This window comes from Lissotriton vulgaris, chromosome 11, assembly GCF_964263255.1.
Source record: "Lissotriton vulgaris chromosome 11, aLisVul1.2, whole genome shotgun sequence".
NCBI lineage: Eukaryota > Metazoa > Chordata > Amphibia > Caudata > Salamandridae > Lissotriton > Lissotriton vulgaris.
Window position 1 is genome coordinate 170936647 of NC_141699.1, and position 18519 is coordinate 170955165.

At 46.5% G+C, this 18519-nt stretch overlaps 1 protein-coding gene across 8 annotated transcripts in view; it reads left to right on the forward strand.

The window, feature by feature from the left end:
* The window catches only part of ACAD10 (acyl-CoA dehydrogenase family member 10), a 627389-nt gene that overhangs the window by 527296 nt on the left and 81574 nt on the right, over positions 1-18519 (forward strand). The window lies entirely within an intron of this gene.

Below are 18519 nucleotides of genomic sequence, written 5' to 3' on the forward strand. Positions count from 1 at the left end.
ACCCCAGAGAGCTGGGGGAAATCAGCTGATGAGTGGGTGAGAACCCGGGTTTCCATTCAGCATCAGGGGTGACCAGAAGAAAGGAGGACAGGTCCCTCCCCAGGGGAAAGCCCAGGGAAATGAAGGTCAAAAACCTAAGGAGTCCTCCAAAGACCCACAAAAACCTGCACAAGGAGGGGGGCCCGAGCCAACCCAAATTCAAAGGGAGAGGGTTTCAGGGAAAGCCTGGTAGGTTCTTTGATCCCTCAAAGGTGGGTAAGTGCTTTGACTGTAACCAGCCAGGGCATAAACAGGGAGATGCTTTCTGCACCAAGAAGCTCCCCCCTAAGGGGGCATCCACAGGGATTGCCAGTGTCAGTGTAGGGGTGGAAGGTGGTGTACAGAACAGGCAGGTGGTGGAAGCAACCTTAGTGTCCCTGGGTGGGGGGAATATTGCCACCATTGCTGCCTTACCTCCAAAAATGGACAAGTACAGGCAGAGGCCTAAAGTGAATGGGAGTGAGGTTGAGGCTTTCAGAGAAACTGGGGCTAGTGTAACTATGGTCCTGGATGAACTGGTGCCCCAGAGAGGTTGTTACCTGGTGAGCTTCACCAGGTGACATATGCAGACAGCACTACCAAACTCCATCCCATGGCTGTGGTGGATGTGGAATGGGGAGGTGTGACAGGCCCTATGAAGGTAGCTGTGTCAAAGGTGCTCCCAGTCCAGTGTTTACTGGGCAATGATCTTGAAGCCTCTGCGTGGTCAGAGGTGGCGAGAGGACTCCATATGAAAATGTTGGAGCTCCCTCAGTGGGTATGTGCTGTGACTAGGTCACAGACTAGCCAGAAGCGAGGGGCTGGACACTTGGACCCTGGAACAAAGGGCCAAGCATCCAAGGACAAGGGAACTGGGCCTTGTGAGCCAGCCCAGGGAACTCCAGAGGTGCAGGAAGAATCTAGCCCTGATGGGGAGGATCTGGCCTCTGAGGGAGGGACTCCATCCCTGCCAGAGATGTCAGATTTGGCAGAACTGACAGGAGCAGGTGGACCCTCCAGAGAGAACTTCAGTCAGGGGCAGCGTGACTGTCCAACCCATGAGAGCTTGAGGCTCATTGCTTCTAAGCAAGAGGAGGGGAATGACAGTGGGTTTCACAAACTCTACTGGGAAGATGGACTGCTTTATTCTGAGGCCAGAAACCTCAAGGAGGGGGCCACCAGGAGATTGGTGGTGCCCCAGAAGTACAGAGAGTTCATCCTGACTTTGGGTCAAGATATCCCCTTGGCAGGACATTTGGGACGGACAAAGACATGGAACCGTTTGGTGAACCATTTCTACTGGCCCAATATGTCTGAAAAGGTAAAGGAGTTTTGCAGCTCCTCTGTCACCTGTCAGGCCAGTGGCAAGGCGGGGGCAAGACAAAGGTTCCCATAATACCACTGCCAGTGGTTGGGGTTCCTTTTGAAAGGGTGGGGATGGACATTATTGGTCCCCTGGACCCACCTACTGCATCAGGGAATAAGTATATCTTAGTGGTAGTTGACCATGCTAGATACCCTGAAGCCATACCTCTTAGAACCATTGATGCACCTGCAGTGGCTAGAGCACTGCTTGGTGTGTTCACCAGAGTGGGTTTTCCAAAAGAGGTGGTGTCAGGTAGGGGCACAAACTTCCTGTCCAGCTATCTGACTGCTATGTGGGATGAGTGTGGTGTCAACTACAAGTTCACCACCCCCTATCACCCACAAGGAAATTGTCTTGTTGAGAGATTAAACAAAACCCTGAAGGGCATGATAAATGGGTTGTCAGAGAAACTCAGGAGGAGATGGGATGTTCTTCTCCCCCCGTGCTCACTGTTTGCCTACAGGGAGGTGCCACAGAAAGGGGTTGGTTTCAGTCCTTTTGAGTTGGTGTTTGGACACCATGTGAGGGGGCCATTGAGCCTGCTAAGAGAGTCTTTAGAGAAGCCTCTTAAAGAAGCTAAGGACAATGTGCTTGATTATGTGCTAGGTCTGAGATCTAGAATGGCGGAGTACATGTGCAAGGCAAACAGGAAACTGGAGGCCAGCCAGGAGCTAATGAAGCACTGGTATGATCTAAAGGCTACTATGCCTGAGTATACTCCAGGACAGTTGGTGTGGGTGTTGGAGCCTGTGGCTCCCAGGGCCCTCCATGACAAGTGGAGTGGACCCTATCCAATCTTAGAAAAGAAGGGTGAGTTTACCTATTTGGTTGACCTTGGCACCCCCAGGAACCCTCACAGGGTCCTGCATGTGAATGGATTGAAACCCCACCATGACAAGGCAGACGTGACCATGTTACTGGTCACTGATGATGGCGTAGAGGAGGAAACTGAACCTGTGCCCGACCTCCTCTGCACTAATGTGCAAGATGGGTCAGTCTAGGGAGTTGTACTCTCTCCCAAATTGATAGACCAGCAGCACAGAGACTGTAAGCAGGGGCTGGAGCAGTTTGCTGGCCTGTTCTCTTTGACCCCAGGCATCACTGAGTGGTGTGCGCACCACATTGGCACTGGTGACAGCCTACCTGTCAAAAATAAACTGTACAGGTCGTCTGACCATGTCAGAGCCAGCATTAAAGCTGAGGATGCTAAGTTGCTGGAGATGGGGGCAATTGAACCGTTAGAGAGTCCATGGGCCAGTCCAGTGGTACTGGTACCTAAACCTAACCCTCAGGGGGGACCCAAGGAGTTAAGGTTCTGTGTGGACTACAGAGGTTTGAATGCAGTCACAAAGACGGACGCTCACCCTATACCTAGAGCTGATGACCTCATTGATAGGTTGGGGGCTGCTAAGTACCTGAGTACTTTTGATTTGACTTCAGGTTACTGGCAGATTGCCCTCATTGATGGAGCAAAGGAGAGGTCAGCATTCTCCACACCAAAGGGACATTATCAGTTCAAGGTAATGCCCTTTGGATTAAAGAATGCGCCAGCCACCTTCCAAAGGTTGGTGAACAGGGTCTTGTCTGGGTTGAAACAGTTCAGTGCAGCTTACCTGGATGATATAGCTGTATACAGTTCTACCTGGGGGGGATCACTTAAACCACCTAAGGGAAGTGCTTCAGGCCATGCAGCAAGCAGGCCTGACTATTAGGGCAAGTATAGGCTTGTTTTACTCGGTTGCTGTTATCTTTCCTTGCTTGTAATGATTTTAATAAATCAACAAATAAAAAATACTTCACTTCACTATTAGGGCAAGCAAGTGCCAAATAGGGCCGAGTTCCGTGGTGTACCTGGGCCACCTGGTAGGTGGGGATCATGTACAGCCTCTCCAAGCTAAAATCCAAACTATTTTGGATTAGACAGCTCCTGTTACCCAGACTCAGGTCAGGGAATTCCTTGGACTGACAGGGTACTATAGAAGGTTTGTTCCAAATTATGGGACCATTGTGGGGCCCCAAACAGAACTGACTTCTAAAAAGAGGCCCAAAAAGGTGATTTGGACTCCAGAGTGTCAGAAGGCTTTTGACACTCTGAAAGCTGCTATGTGTTCAGCACCAGTGTTACTGGCCCCTGACTACACAAAATAATTTGTAGTTCAGACTGATGCTTCAGAGCAAGGGATTGCGCAGTTGTGTCACAGGTAAATGAAGGGGGCATTGATCAGACAGTTGCCTTTATTAGCAGGAGGCTTCTTCCCAGAGAGCAGAGGTGGAGTGCCATTGAGAGAGAGGCTTTTGCTGTGGTGTGGTCACTGAAAAAGTTGAGACCATATTTGTTTGGGACTCACTTTCATGTTCAAACTGACCACAGGCCTCTCAGGTGGCTCATGCAGATGAGAGGGGAGAATCCCAAGCTGTTAAGGTGGTCCATTTCCCTACAGGGAACGGACTTTACAGTAGAACACAGACCTGGGGTTGCCCATGCCAATGCAGATGGACTTTCCAGGTTTTTCCACTTAGCCGATGAGGACTACCAGGGTGTAGGTTAGTAACCCATCACCTTTCGTTTTGGGGGGGTGGGGGCTATGTTGCAAAGTCATCCTGTGCCCTGGGCACCCCCCAGCTTTCTGCTGACTGGAACTGGTGGTAACTGACTCTGACTGACCCTGGGCTCTGTTTAACCAGGCCCAGGGCCAGTGCCAAGCTAAAAGGAACACATTAGAATACAGTTAAGACACCCAACATACACTAAGGTACACTATGGTATGGTGGGGTACCCTAGTAATTGGCATGACCTACCCCATAAGCCCCTAGTATGTAATAGGGCAGGGGATTGAAACTACCTAGAAGTCTCCAGTATCCTGGGGCATGGCAGTTTAGAGGCCAGCAGATTTTCTGCACTAGCATGTGAGCAGTGCTGATGCCTGAGGTCAGTTTAAAAGCAGCACTGGTGGCCAGGACAGCTTTTAAACCTTAAATTGTGCCCAAACTCGACTTTGGGGGTAGGGGCGCTTAAAAAGGAAAAACCTACCATGTTTTTTGCATAATAAGGACCCCCAGGGGGGGTCAGTTATCTATAAGGTACGCCCTTATAAAATGAGTTTTTATATGCCTGGGTAAAGTGAAATTTTACATTTCACTCCCCATATTGTGTTTTAGAGCTGCTCAAATTCGACTTTGATGCTAGAAGAATTGGGTAAGGATAATCTGCATGATTTCTGCAGATTCAGAACCCCTGAAGTCTCCCCTAGTTGCACAGGGGGTGGGGGTCCTGTAGAAATTAGGGAAATACTTATTAAATATGGGTTTATAAGCCCTGGTTCTTGAAAAGTGGCCCAAGTCATTTTCCCCATTGCAAACCCCATGGCCCATAGGTTAACATGGCAGGAAGTGATTGATTAATAAATATTGATAGGAGAGGACCAGCCGGACCATTCAAAGACTTCCCAGAATGGTAGTAGTAAACCCAACAATATTATATTGTTGAATTTCTCCTAAAGTGTACATACAAGAAGTTATGAGACTTTCTTCTTTCTAAGTCCAAATTCAGCTTTTCAGCGGTCTGCCCTGATTGGTCAGAGTTAAGTGGATTAGCCAGGCTGCTGGGAGGGCAGTGTGCTGGTCTATAGGAATGCCAGGCCAGGAGGTGGCGTCATAAACTATGCTCTTCAAAGGCAGAGGGGAGGCCTGGGTTTCAGTCCACTCTGACAGTTTTGACCCAGAGTCAGGGCTAGGCTTAAGGAAGGTATGTGCAGATGGTAGGGGGAAAGTCCATGGAAATAAGCCATCCCAGGGGGTGTGTTTAGCCAGCTCTTACCTCCTTGCTGGAAAATCAGCCATTATGAATTAGGAAGAATGATGCACACTGGGACAAACTAATGCCACACTCTACAGGATGTGGCCATAACTATGAGGAGTTGTCCTGCTCTCATTTGTCAGCAGTGACCTGGTGCTTGACCCAGAGAATTTCGAATAAGTATCTGAGAGGGGCAGAGTCCTCCAGATCTGCTGCTTTAAACTTACTGAAGCAAGAAGTGCCCTGATGAAAAAGATTTTGCTGTGCAAGGAACGCTAAGGCCTGACCTCTGAAGACTGCACCAAGTAAAACTGCAGCCCTGTGGATTACCTTGCTGCCAAAGGACTCAAGAGTTGAACTCCCTGCAAGCTACAGGTTAACAGAGCTCACCTGGACAGCCCCACAAAGAATTCAAAGCCTGGAGTAATAGTGGATTTGTAAGGGTTTTGTTCAAGTGGAAGTGACTAATCTTTAAAAATTCATATCTCTGGTTCCCTACAGCGGATTATTTTCGTTTTGTTGTCATTTGAAAGACAAAAATATTACCTATTTTTATAAATTGGTGTTGGATTTTTATTTTGTGTTGTGTCTTAATTATTTACTGAAATGGTGTTTTTGAATGTTTTACATACCTGTCTTTGAAGTTAAGCCTGTCTGCTCGTAGCCACGTTACCAAGGGTTGAGCAAAGGAATAATTTTCTAAGAGCTATGCTGAGTCCTATCATGTGTTAGTGGCCTTATTGCCAGTGGCAGACCTACATTTGCCCATACCAATAACCCCCTTTCCAACATTTGGTGTTCAGCGGTGTGGATGAGGACTTGTGTTTAACAAGGACACCTTTCAGTGAATGATTTGAGATTATAAAAATCCCCTAAATTGCCTTAGAACAAAACTTTTGAGTTTGATTTTTCGAATTTGGACTGAACTGTTTTTAATCCATTGTTTTGATTTTTCCAAATTGTTCTAAGTCTATTGTGCCTAGTTTTTTGTGACCCAAAACTAGGGAACCATGGAGCTGGACCTGGCTAAACAGTCCCAGCTTAAGATGGCGGATCTTAGAGAACAATGTAGGCTTAGGGGGCTGCACCCTGCCAAGAAGATGAGGAAGGCAGGGTTGCTTAAGTCCCAAAAGGCCTGGGCCAGGGCAGCGGAGGAGAACCCAAGGGGGTGGGAAGATGTTCCCCCCCAACCTCACCCGAGAGAGGGGTGAGGATGAGACCTTTCCCATTGTGACTAGTGTTACCCAAGTGAATCAAGGTGGTGGTGGGAGTGGGGAAGGGTCCCTTACTCAGGTACCACTACTGTCCCTTGCAGTGAGACAGCTTCAGGCTCAATTAGAGTTGATTGCCTTTGAGAAGGAGAAATTCGAATTGGCTAAGAGAAAATGGAATAGGGAAGAGGAGAAAAGGAATGGTGGCAGCGAAAGTGAAGAAGATGCTGAGATGTCCAGGGGTGGTAGATTTGAACCTAAACTTCCCAAGGGCATAGTACCTAAGTACACTGAGTGGGATGGCATTGACAAGTGGCTAGCAGCCTTTGAGAGGGCTCTTAAAATGAGTAGGGTCCACTCTAGATATTGGGCTGCACTCCTGTGGGAGTTGATTCCAGTATCTGGGAGGGATAGGCTCCTGACCCTGAAGGGAGAGTATGCAGAATCATACCAGCAGATTAAGGCATGCTTAGTCAAGAGATTTGGTCTGACTCCAGAACAGTACAGGGTGAAGTTTAGAGGCACGCAGAAATTGAGTTCAAAGTCTTGGGTAGACTTTGTGGATGTTTCAGTAAAGGCACTGGAAGACTGGATTGTTGGTAACAAAGTTGACACATATGAGGGATTGTATCATTTGTTTTTGAAAGAACACATTTTGACTTATTGTGCAGAAGAGAAGTTACACCAGTATCTAGTGGACTCTAAGCTGACAGACCCCAGAGAGCTGGGGGAAATCAGCTGATGAGTGGGTGAGAACCCGGGTTTCCATTCAGCATCAGGGGTGACCAGAAGAAAGGAGGACAGGTCCCTCCCCAGGGAAAAGCCCAGGGAAATGAAGGTCAAAAACCTAAGGAGTCCTCCAAAGACCCACAAAAACCTGCACAAGGAGGGGGGCCCGAGCCAACCCAAATTCAAAGGGAGAGGGTTTCATGGAAAGCCTGGTAGGTTCTTTGGTCCCTCAAAGGTGGGTAAGTGCTTTGACTGTAACCAGCCAGGGCATAAACAGGGAGGTGCTTTCTGCACCAAGAAGCTCCCCCCTAAGGGGGCATCCACAGGGATTGCCAGTGTCAGTGTAGGGGTGGAAGGTGGTGTACAGAACAGGCAGGTGGTGGAAGCAACCTTAGTGTCCCTGGGTGGGGTGAATATTGCCACCATTGCTGCCTTACCTCCAAAAATGGACAAGTACAGGCAGAGGCCTAAAGTGAATGGGAGTGAGGTTGAGGCTTTCAGAGAAACTGGGGCTAGTGTAACTATGGTCCTGGATGAACTGGTGCCCCAGAGAGGTTGTTACCTGGTGAGCTTCACCAGGTGCCATATGCAGACAGCACTACCAAACTCCATCCCATGGCTGTGGTGGATGTGGAATGGGGAGGTGTGACAGGCCCTATGAAGGTAGCTGTGTCAAAGGTGCTCCCAGTCCAGTGTTTACTGGGCAATGATCTTGAAGCCTCTGCGTGGTCAGAGGTGGCGAGAGGACTCCATATGAAAATGTTGGAGCTCCCTCAGTGGGTATGTGCTGTGACTAGGTCACAGACTAGCCAGAAGCGAGGGGCTGGACACTTGGACCCTGGAACAAAGGGCCAAGCATCCAAGGACAAGGGAACTGGGCCTTGTGAGCCAGCCCAGGGAACTCCAGAGGTGCAGGAAGAATCTAGCCCTGATGGGGAGGATCTGGCCTCTGAGGGAGGGACTCCATCCCTGCCAGAGATGTCAGATTTGGCAGAACTGACAGGAGCAGGTGGACCCTCCAGAGAGAACTTCAGTCAGGGGCAGCGTGACTGTCCAACCCATGAGAGCTTGAGGCTCATTGCTTCTAAGCAAGAGGAGGGGAATGACAGTGGGTTTCACAAACTCTACTGGGAAGATGGACTGCTTTATTCTGAGGCCAGAAACCTCAAGGAGGGGGCCACCAGGAGATTGGTGGTGCCCCAGAAGTACAGAGAGTTCATCCTGACTTTGGGTCAAGATATCCCCTTGGCAGGACATTTGGGACGGACAAAGACATGGAACCGTTTGGTGAACCATTTCTACTGGCCCAATATGTCTGAAAAGGTAAAGGAGTTTTGCAGCTCCTCTGTCACCTGTCAGGCCAGTGGCAAGGCGGGGGCAAGACAAAGGTTCCCATAATACCACTGCCAGTGGTTGGGGTTCCTTTTGAAAGGGTGGGGATGGACATTATTGGTCCCCTGGACCCACCTACTGCATCAGGGAATAAGTATATCTTAGTGGTAGTTGACCATGCTAGATACCCTGAAGCCATACCTCTTAGAACCATTGATGCACCTGCAGTGGCTAGAGCACTGCTTGGTGTGTTCACCAGAGTGGGTTTTCCAAAAGAGGTGGTGTCAGGTAGGGGCACAAACTTCCTGTCCAGCTATCTGACTGCTATGTGGGATGAGTGTGGTGTCAACTACAAGTTCACCACCCCCTATCACCCACAAGGAAATTGTCTTGTTGAGAGATTAAACAAAACCCTGAAGGGCATGATAAATGGGTTGTCAGAGAAACTCAGGAGGAGATGGGATGTTCTTCTCCCCCCGTGCTTACTGTTTGCCTACAGGGAGGTGCCACAGAAAGGGGTTGGTTTCAGTCCTTTTGAGTTGGTGTTTGGACACCATGTGAGGGGGCCATTGAGCCTGCTAAGAGAGTCTTTAGAGAAGCCTCTTAAAGAAGCTAAGGACAATGTGCTTGATTATGTGCTAGGTCTGAGATCTAGAATGGCGGAGTACATGTGCAAGGCAAACAGGAAACTGGAGGCCAGCCAGGAGCTAATGAAGCACTGGTATGATCTAAAGGCTACTATGCCTGAGTATACTCCAGGACAGTTGGTGTGGGTGTTGGAGCCTGTGGCTCCCAGGGCCCTCCATGACAAGTGGAGTGGACCCTATCCAATCTTAGAAAAGAAGGGTGAGTTTACCTATTTGGTTGACCTTGGCACCCCCAGGAACCCTCACAGGGTCCTGCATGTGAATGGATTGAAACCCCACCATGACAAGGCAGACGTGACCATGTTACTGGTCACTGATGATGGCGTAGAGGAGGAAACTGAACCTGTGCCCGACCTCCTCTGCACTAATGTGCAAGATGGGTCAGTCTAGGGAGTTGTACTCTCTCCCAAATTGATAGACCAGCAGCACAGAGACTGTAAGCAGGGGCTGGAGCAGTTTGCTGGCCTGTTCTCTTTGACCCCAGGCATCACTGAGTGGTGTGCGCACCACATTGGCACTGGTGACAGCCTACCTGTCAAAAATAAACTGTACAGGTCGTCTGACCATGTCAGAGCCAGCATTAAAGCTGAGGATGCTAAGTTGCTGGAGATGGGGGCAATTGAACCGTTAGAGAGTCCATGGGCCAGTCCAGTGGTACTGGTACCTAAACCTAACCCTCAGGGGGGACCCAAGGAGTTAAGGTTCTGTGTGGACTACAGAGGTTTGAATGCAGTCACAAAGACGGGCGCTCACCCTATACCTAGAGCTGATGACCTCATTGATAGGTTGGGGGCTGCTAAGTACCGGAGTACTTTTGATTTGACTTCAGGTTACTGGCAGATTGCCCTCATTGATGGAGCAAAGGAGAGGTCAGCATTCTCCACACCAAAGGGACATTATCAGTTCAAGGTAATGCCCTTTGGATTAAAGAATGCGCCAGCCACCTTCCAAAGGTTGGTGAACAGGGTCTTGTCTGGGTTGAAACAGTTCAGTGCAGCTTACCTGGATGATATAGCTGTATACAGTTCTACCTGGGGGGATCACTTAAACCACCTAAGGGAAGTGCTTCAGGCCATGCAGCAAGCAGGCCTGACTATTAGGGCAAGTATAGGCTTGTTTTACTCGGTTGCTGTTATCTTTCCTTGCTTGTAATGATTTTAATAAATCAACAAATAAAAAATACTTCACTTCACTATTAGGGCAAGCAAGTGCCAAATAGGGCCGAGTTCCGTGGTGTACCTGGGCCACCTGGTAGGTGGGGATCATGTACAGCCTCTCCAAGCTAAAATCCAAACTATTTTGGATTAGACAGCTCCTGTTACCCAGACTCAGGTCAGGGAATTCCTTGGACTGACAGGGTACTATAGAAGGTTTGTTCCAAATTATGGGACCATTGTGGGGCCCCAAACAGAACTGACTTCTAAAAAGAGGCCCAAAAAGGTGATTTGGACTCCAGAGTGTCAGAAGGCTTTTGACACTCTGAAAGCTGCTATGTGTTCAGCACCAGTGTTACTGGCCCCTGACTACACAAAATAATTTGTAGTTCAGACTGATGCTTCAGAGCAAGGGATTGCGCAGTTGTGTCACAGGTAAATGAAGGGGGCATTGATCAGACAGTTGCCTTTATTAGCAGGAGGCTTCTTCCCAGAGAGCAGAGGTGGAGTGCCATTGAGAGAGAGGCTTTTGCTGTGGTGTGGTCACTGAAAAAGTTGAGACCATATTTGTTTGGGACTCACTTTCATGTTCAAACTGACCACAGGCCTCTCAGGTGGCTCATGCAGATGAGAGGGGAGAATCCCAAGCTGTTAAGGTGGTCCATTTCCCTACAGGGAACGGACTTTACAGTAGAACACAGACCTGGGGTTGCCCATGCCAATGCAGATGGACTTTCCAGGTTTTTCCACTTAGCCGATGAGGACTACCAGGGTGTAGGTTAGTAACCCATCACCTTTCGTTTTGGGGGGGGGGGGGGGGGGCTATGTTGCAAAGTCATCCTGTGCCCTTGGCACCCCCCAGCTTTCTGCTGACTGGAACTGGTGGTAACTGACTCTGACTGACCCTGGGCTCTGTTTAACCAGGCCCAGGGCCAGTGCCAAGCTAAAAGGAACACATTAGAATACAGTTAAGACACCCAACATACACTAAGGTACACTATGATATGGTGGGGTACCCTAGTAATTGGCATGACCTACCCCATAAGCCCCTAGTATGTAATAGGGCAGGGGATTGAAACTACCTAGAAGTCTCCAGTATCCTGGGGCATGGCAGTTTAGAGGCCAGCAGATTTTCTGCACTAGCATGTGTGCAGTGCTGATGCCTGAGGTCAGTTTAAAAGCAGCACTGGTGGCCAGGACAGCTTTTAAACCTTAAATTGTGCCCAAACTCGACTTTGGGGGTAGGGGCGCTTAAAAAGGAAAAACCTACCATGTTTTTTGCATAATAAGGACCCCCAGGGGGGGTCAGTTATCTATAAGGTACGCCCTTATAAAATGAGTTTTTATATGCCTGGGTAAAGTGAAATTTTACATTTCACTCCCCATATTGTGTTTTAGAGCTGCTCAAATTCGACTTTGATGCTAGAAGAATTGGGTAAGGATAATCTGCATGATTTCTGCAGATTCAGAACCCCTGAAGTCTCCCCTAGTTGCACAGGGGGTGGGGGTCCTGTAGAAATTAGGGAAATACTTATTAAATATGGGTTTATAAGCCCTGGTTCTTGAAAAGTGGCCCAAGTCATTTTCCCCATTGCAAACCCCATGGCCCATAGGTTAACATGGCAGGAAGTGATTGATTAATAAATATTGATAGGAGAGGACCAGCCGGACCATTCAAAGACTTCCCAGAATGGTAGTAGTAAACCCAACAATATTATATTGTTGAATTTCTCCTAAAGTGTACATACAAGAAGTTATGAGACTTTCTTCTTTCTAAGTCCAAATTCAGCTTTTCAGCGGTCTGCCCTGATTGGTCAGAGTTAAGTGGATTAGCCAGGCTGCTGGGAGGGCAGTGTGCTGGTCTATAGGAATGCCAGGCCAGGAGGTGGCGTCATAAACTATGCTCTTCAAAGGCAGAGGGGAGGCCTGGGTTTCAGTCCACTCTGACAGTTTTGACCCAGAGTCAGGGCTAGGCTTAAGGAAGGTATGTGCAGATGGTAGGGGGAAAGTCCATGGAAATAAGCCATCCCAGGGGGTGTGTTTAGCCAGCTCTTACCTCCTTGCTGGAAAATCAGCCATTATGAATTAGGAAGAATGATGCACACTGGGACAAACTAATGCCACACTCTACAGGATGTGGCCATAACTATGAGGAGTTGTCCTGCTCTCATTTGTCAGCAGTGACCTGGTGCTTGACCCAGAGAATTTCGAATAAGTATCTGAGAGGGGCAGAGTCCTCCAGATCTGCTGCTTTAAACTTACTGAAGCAAGAAGTGCCCTGATGAAAAAGATTTTGCTGTGCAAGGAACTCTAAGGCCTGACCTCTGAAGACTGCACCAACTAACACTGCAGCCCTGTGGATTACCTTGCTGCCAAAGGACTCAAGAGTTGAACTCCCTGCAAGCTACAGGTTAACAGAGCTCACCTGGACAGCCCCACAAAGAATTCAAAGCCTGGAGTACTAGTGGATTTGTAAGGGTTTTGTTCAAGTGGATTGCGAAATTGAAGTTTCACACTTTCAAGGACCCTCTTGGAGATTCCAGAACCTTGGATTGTGTGTTGGATACTTTGGGACCCGCAAGCAGAACACCAGGATGGTGTTCTAACTGTACCCCGCTTGCTGAAGAAGGCGGCCCACTACAGTGGTGAGAAAATTCTTCAGAACAATTTATAAAGGTGTGTCCCTGACAGAGAAAACAAAATGACTTAAAGGGGCACTGTTGGTTTCTAAGCACTAGAAAGTGACTAATCTTTAAACATTCATATCTCTGGTTCCCTACAGTAGATTATTTTAGTTTTGGTGTCTTTAAAATATAAAAATATTACCTATTTTTATAAAGTGGTGTTGGATTTTTATTTTGTGTTGTGTCTCAATTATTTACTGAAATTGTGTTTTTGAATGCTTTACATACCTGTCTTTGAAGTTAAGCCTGCCTGCTCACAGCGACGTTACCAAGGGTTGAGCAAAGGAATAATTTTCTAAGACCTATGCTGAGTCCTATCATGTGTTAGTGGCCTTATTGCCAGTGGCAGACCTACATTTGCCCCTACCAATAACCCCCTTTCCAACATTGACCAAGACCGGGTCCAAGTCATATTGATCGCTCAGAATTGGCCGAGAAGGGTGTAGTACACATAACTCCTTTACCTCTGATCACACCTTCCATTACGTCTCCCTCTCAGGGCAGACCTCCTCTCCCAGTTGCAGGAGCAGGTTCTATTCTATTGCATAGTTGTCCCTTAAGGTTTCTGGCATTTAAAACAATATTTTTGGTTGCAATCACTTCTGCTAGGAGGGTGAGTGATTTGCAAGCTCTTAGCTCCAGGCCTTCATTCACATCCTTTCATGCGGATAAGATGATTCTTAGGAGCAGAGCTGCTTTCCTGCCTAAGATGGTCACTCCTTTCTACCTAGGGCAATCCATCACTTTACCCACTTTCTTCCTTCCCTCTCCCCTTCTAAGGTGAAGGAGAAACTTCATCACCTGGACCCTAAAAGGGCAGTCAGCTTCTACCTGGATAGGACTTCAGGTTGGACGATCAACTCTTCATCGGATATGTGGGCAAGATGAAGGGCAAGGCTGTCCACAAAAAAACACTGTCCAGGTGGCTGATCCTCTGTATCAATATCTGCTGCACCTTGGCTAAGAAGGAGCCTCCTGAAGGTATTCGAGCTCATTCTACCGGAGCTAAGTCTTTTTCTTTGGCTGTAGCTAGAGGTGTCTGTGTGGTAGACATCTGCAAGGTGGCAACTTGGGCCTCCCTCCACACTTTTGCAAAGCACTAATGCTTGGATTCAGAGTTGAGGAGGGACAGCCATTTTGAACGTTCTGTGCTGCAGGATTTTTTGGTATAGACAGGCAGGCACCCTCCGCCGGGAGTGGGACTGCTCGGGGATGCAATTCATAAGGTGAGAAATCCACTGGCACATTTATCTATCAGAAGAACAAGTTATTTACTTTCAGTAAGTATCTGCCTGTGGATTCCTCACTGACCCACCCACCTCCCCATAGCCTGTCTGCTTATACCGAAAAATAATCAGTGCATTTTTTATATGCTTTAATTATTTTCTTTTGTTGAAATCTGTTTTTATTGACTTTTAGCTTACATGTACATGAAAGGCAATACACCCGTACAACGTCTACGTATGGTATCACGGAATAACAATCATTGCAAGCATACATGTCGTGCCTGATGCACCAGGTTTTTTTATATGATTTAATGTTGAAATCATGTGATGCTTGGCTCTAGGAAATGTCTAGGAAGATAAATGCCATGTTTGGCTGTGTTTGTATACTGTGTATACTTGTGAAAATGTTGTCGGTTCACCCATTCGCCTTGAAGGCACAGAAATAATGGGTGGAACTGATGTCAGCACGCCAACGAGGTCTTCTTATGGCTCTGACGATGTAACGCGGAGTCGCGTGCAGAGCCATACCATTGTGATGTCCTTGTCCACGTGGGAGAGCTGAGGAGAAAAGTTTCTACGGAATGCTGTGCATGGGGGTAATTCATAAGGTGAGGAATCCACAGGCAGATACTGTATCCACCAGAAAAAGCGTTACAGAAGGTAAGTAACTTGTTCTTAAATCGCTCTTAATAGCAGAATGGTTCTGTATGATCCAGCTAATGTCTGGTTTGATCACTGTGCAGAACTCAGCAATGCGTGAAACCTGCCAGTGAGTTTCCAGAGGTCAAGTACTCACCCAAGGGTGTCTTTGTTGCTTGCTTTCCCCCTTCTCCTCTACCCTCCTTTCTTTTTTTTCTTCAGCTGTCATCTTCCCTTCCTTCGGGAAAAAAAGCAAGCCAAAAAATGTATGCATGGTGATTAGAGCCAGCTGTGACCCAGAACATGAGCAATTTTTTGCGTCTGCAAGCCACCTCTATCTTGTGGTCCGACATATTTTTTTGTTTGTTTTTTAGTATTTGAGATGCTGTTGGCTCACCGGCTGTTTATTTTTAGCACCTCTGCGTTCTCCTGCAGCACACACTTTTTTTGTAGTATAGGAGGCGGGTATGGCTGTGTTTGGTGGTGATTTTTCTATCAATAGATCCTTTGGATCTTCCCCTTCCGAAAGTATCCTTAGAAATGTTTTTCCAAACGTCTTTAATAGACTTTTATCTCATCCCAAACTTATAAAATGTTTGCTGAACCTTTATTAGTTTGTATAAAATGACACATTTTACTCTCCAAATAAGACACAATGTTTGTATCTAAAAATACGACCCATCCACCGTTCGACGATTTTGGGATTTGTTCCCCCTAAAATAATCTCAAATTAAAATGAACCAAATGTTTCTGGAATAGAGCAGGGTGTAGTATGCTTGATGAGAATGTCTCCAACGTGGTATAAACACATTATCACTTCTAAAGTAGGATCTGTGTTTATTAGAGTGAACACACACTTTAAAACCTGGATTACCACACCTCCTTGACAGATAGAATTAATTTTATTACACGCCTAGATGTGATCACTGTGTTTGCACATGTCGGATAGGTGAGGTTGTGATTATTTCTTTTATCCATCTAGTAGTCAAGTGCCACACTAAAATGTTCCCCAATCATACAAGTTGCTTTGAACTGTGCGAACTCTCATCAGAAAAATGCTAAACCGTGTTATCTTCACACATTAAAATGAAACAAACTATTTGAAAAAACATGGGTTTTTGCTACACATGTTAATTTAAATTCAGACGCATATTTTGACATTAGAAATTAAAAATATATGTGCTGCACCAATTTGAGACTGTTTATCTTTTGTAAAAAGCCCCTTGTCGCTATTAGGACTAATTGTAACCATTCCAGTGTAAATCTTTTCCTGTCCTTGCACTGAAGCGCGTCTTTCTAACAAATTCATGTTAATTATTTTAACTTCATTTTCAGAGACATTATAAACAATATAGTAACCTCCTTTGTGGAGGAGTCACTTCCTGCTGGGACTATTCTACCAACCAATACGTTGTATATAAATTTCCTATAATATAAAAATGCTCAAATCCACATAATATAAATATTGTAATACTCAAGCCCTCTCTTACTTGCTTTCTGTAGGGCTTTACTATTCCACAGAACAATCTTGAAAGACATCCTTCTACTTTAAGTTATACCTGAACCCATCCCTTAGCACTCACAGGTACATGCATCATTGGTGCCGTTTACGATTTCTTAATTGCGAAAATTAAGGAATCGCAATTAAGGAATCGCAAACGGCAATGCATCAAAAAATCGCAACATTTTTAGCGATTCCTTATTTTTCCTTAATTGCGATTCACAATTTGCGAATCGCAATTAAGGAATCCCTTCCCATTGATTCCTATGGGCCAAAAGGCCCATAGGAATGAATGGGAAGACAATCTCAATTTGCGATTCGCAATTAGCTAATCGCAAATTGAGATTGCGATTTCAAGGGTGCAGGGGTGTCCAAAGGACACCCTGTTGCACCCCTGATATCAATCTATACACATATGTTGTGCACATACATGCCCTAAGGGCATGTGTGTGCACAACATGACAGTTAAAAAAATGCACAAAATTGCATTTTTTACATAATTCGCAAATTACCATGAGGTAATTTTTTCCTCCTAATTGCGATATTCTTTTTGGGTGTCGTGCATTGCATTTAAGGAATCGCAAATTGCGATTCCTTAAATGCAATTGCATTTTCTGAAATCGCAAAAAATAGCGATTTCTTGGAGTTTTGGATTGATGCATCCCAAATAGTGATTTGGGAATCACAAACGGACGAATTTTGCGATTTGCACCGTTTGTGATTCCTAAATCAATTGATGCATGTGGCTGTTAGTGTATCCCCCGGACTGCATTTTAAAAGTACTCTGTCATACTCCCTCCTTCATATTTGAATCACACAAGCACTGGGGACTTACTTCCTTTTCTCTTTACACTGCTTTGCCAATCTTCACCTCGCCTGCTGCCTGCCAGGCATTTGCTAGAGAGGTAGAATAGGCAGTCCAGGCCTGTGACCTGTATGAGATACAATTTAAACGGGCGCTCTGTGACTTACTCTGCTGCTGCTTCCCCTTCTCCCACCCCTCACGCTCACCACTTTTAAGAAATTGTTCTCTCTGACACAGTGTCCCATGTTTCCTGCAATGACTTATTATTTTCCCTTGTCCCCGTTTAGACTACAGAAATAGGTTTCAGTCCCAAAGTGACGTCTTTCCATAACTAAGTGGTGCAACTTTTAGTTTTCAAGTGAACGTCTTGCAGGATCTGCAAACCCGGAGTACTGTCATCTGAGGTATCTACTCACTTCCACCGTGTTCGCATTCCCTTGTGAGGTGTCTTTTAAAGCATTGCTTCATAGCAGATATTGGCAAAAAAAGGCAAAACGCCCATCACACCTGCAGAGTCCCTTGCCAATTATAGCTTTGACGATCCTGCCTAATCTACTGCTTTGCCCCAACTCTGATTGGCCTTTCCGTGTCACAGTTTGCTTCATGACGCTGAACATCTCGGACTTGGAACATGAATAACTGAACCAACCCAACTCCGCTAATGTTTTCCCTCTGATATAAATGGTTTGTTAGGAGGAAAACATTACCTACGTGGTGCAGGCGTAGGACTCCAGATACCACCTCCACTCCTCCTTAGTGGTTGCACTTTACAATATTAAGGTGCCTTTCTTTTGGGGTGATTGAGGGTGGGTGTAAGCTGATTTTCCTTTTTTTCCGACCAAGAGAATTTTATTTTCAGCATATTATTTTTCCAAAACTAAGCATTCTGGAACACTGTAGCCAACTGACATGGGGTGGTTGGCGTATTCATTGGCAGCAATTGACTGCTGAATATGGGGATCTCAGACTCACAGGAAAGCTAACCTACTTTCCAATCCATGACCTGCATCACTCAGCAGGACCCCAGGCGACACACCTTGGAGACAGAAACTGTACTTAATATTTCCTTTCTTAGAGTGTTGCCCAGGTGAGTATTGTCATCATGCCAGTCTGAATAAAGGACGCAGCGATCAAAGAAGGCTGATTTGAGGATCCAACTCCCATTCAGTCTGAACTAGCAGTGATATAACTTTGGCATTACCATTCCTTACTGACACCCTCCTCGACATACCCATTATCCCTCCGACACGTTCCTGTTTCTAAAACAAGGAGCAACATATATTGCTGTTCCCAGGACTGGAATGTTGTGCTAATTAGATATCCTGTAACCAGCAGTTCTAGCACATTTCAGTAGTGATCAAACCATCAGTATCCTAGTGCTCCGAAGTGGCGGGAATGCTAATTGACTAAC